Below are 2383 nucleotides of genomic sequence, written 5' to 3'. Positions count from 1 at the left end.
TATAAAACAACGGCGTTTGTAACTAATGAGGTTCGGTGTAAAGAAAGGGAACTAAAGTGCATACTTAAGGAGGATGAGAGGTACTGGAAGGTGAAGTCACGCACTCAGTGGATTAAAGAAGGGGATCAAAATATGAAATTTTTTCACGCACAGACTGTAAAACGGCAGCGGTATAATAAAATCTTGGGGTTGGATGATGATTAAGGAGTCTGGCGTATTGAACCTTCTCAGGTGGATGCGATTGCATTGGGCTACTTTCAAAAGTTCTTCTTGACATGCAACCAATGTGGGGTTCCGGAGATTACGGAATGTGTTGAGACTAGGCTTTCAGTAGAAGATAGGAGACAACTAATGCGGCTATTTTCGGAAGAAGAGGTGTGGGAAATAATTTCTCAAATTCCAGCTGATAAGTCTCCAGGACCGGATGGGTTTGGGTTTGCTGGAAGTTTCTATCATGAATACTGGGATGTGGTTGGTAAGGATACATGGACATGGTAAAGGCGTTCTGGTTCTCTGGGAGGTTCTTACGAAAATTGAATCACACTCATTTGGTTATTCCGAAAGTGCCTAGTCTGAGACGGATGACTCAGTTAAGACTAACATCTTTGTGCAAAGTGGTTTATAAGGTGATTGCAAAGCTTTTGATTAATTGGATAAAGATGGCTATGCCGCAGCTTATTAGTCAAAATCAGTCGGCGTTTTGACTGGGAGACAGATTCAGGATAATATCTTGGTGGTGCATGAGATCTTACATTCTCTCAATCACCAACAAGATGAGGATGAGGATTTGGTGGCAATGAAGTTAGATATGGCGAAGGCTTATGATCGTGTGGAATGGAGTTTTTTATTGGCAATGATGGATGCTATGGGGTTCCCACCTGAGTTTTTTCATTGTATTGCAAAATGTATTACTACGGTATCTTATAGTGTGTTAATTAATGAAGCGTCCACTAGATTCATTCAACCCCAGAGAGGGTTACGACAAGGGGACCCTATGTCCCTGTTCTTGTTTTTAATTTGTGCTGAGGGGTTTTCGGCATTATTACATAGGAGGGAGGAACGGGGATCCTTACTCGCACCAGGTGCGATGCCTTTATCTCATTTTTTCTTTGTAGACGATGCGGTTATTTTTTGTAACACTACTACAAAAGAAGATATTACTGGCGCTTTAAAACTGACAAGAAACACATGTTAACGTCGGATATTTGGTAAAAAACCGACATTAAATAATGCATTGTCAGTTTGAATAACCGACACCAATACTACCGTCATAAAAGGGCAATGACGTCGCTTATTCCCCTTAATCCGCAAGAAGTAAAGTAATATAAAATAAAAATAAACAATAGCATCGCTTAAAAGCGACATAAGCTCTTACGTCGCTTTTAAGCGACATTAATAGTTGCCATGATGGTGCTCAAAACCGATGTTAAGTAAAAATAAAAAATTAAAAAATCACACCTACTGTCAGTCTAAACCGACATCATCTACATTAACAGCTGGCATGATGGCGCTCAAAACCGACGTTAACTAAAAATAAAAAAAAATAAAAAAACGTCTTTAGTTTTTAATGAATATTAATTACAAAAATTTATATCAAAATAATTTACAAACCAAATTTATATCAAAATAATTTACATAATCATCATCCATATTTTACAAACCAAATGTTTCAACTCGCATTCCACAAAGTACCAAAATCTACCTCTCAATGGACATAAATTGAAAACAAACTTGAAAAAGAATTTTCGGAAACTAGAGCTCATAAACTTGTTAAAAATCTAAAGCTCGTTCTTCAGGATTGGAAAATTGTGAATTGACCCGGTGACTCCCTTGGCACCGACGAGAATTGTTTGTCCATCCCATCAGCATAGTTTTCACCCAAGACTAGTTCGATACAACAAACTGTCATACAATAAAAGACACCATAAGACACAAAAGACAGTAAGAAAAGAGGGAGAGCAGAACCAATACTGAAACAATTTCAAGCCTTGTGAGAGATGGTAGTTGTCCCAATGTCGACTTCTTCCTCTTTGAATTGGAGTTCAGCATGTTCATCCTCAAAATGATCCATAGCATATTGAACAAACTGTCATACAATAAAAGACACCATAAGACACAAAAGACAGTAAGAAAAGAAGGAGAGCAGAACCAATACTGAAACAATTTCAAGCCTTGTGAGAGATGGTAGTTGTCCCAATGTCGACTTCTTCCTCTTCGAATTGGAGTTCAGCATGTTCATCCTCAAAATGATCCATAGCAAAACAATCTTCAAGAAGTATAACATAAGATTCACTAACACTTAGAGTTTATTTATACTTTCATTAAGTATAACATAAGATTTCTCGATATCCACTAGTGTAAATATTTGAAATTGAAGATCGAG

The sequence above is a fragment of the Malus domestica genome, chromosome 05 (assembly GCF_042453785.1).
Source record: "Malus domestica chromosome 05, GDT2T_hap1".
NCBI classification, from domain to species: Eukaryota; Viridiplantae; Streptophyta; class Magnoliopsida; order Rosales; family Rosaceae; genus Malus; species Malus domestica.
This window is presented reverse-complemented; position numbering follows the sequence as displayed.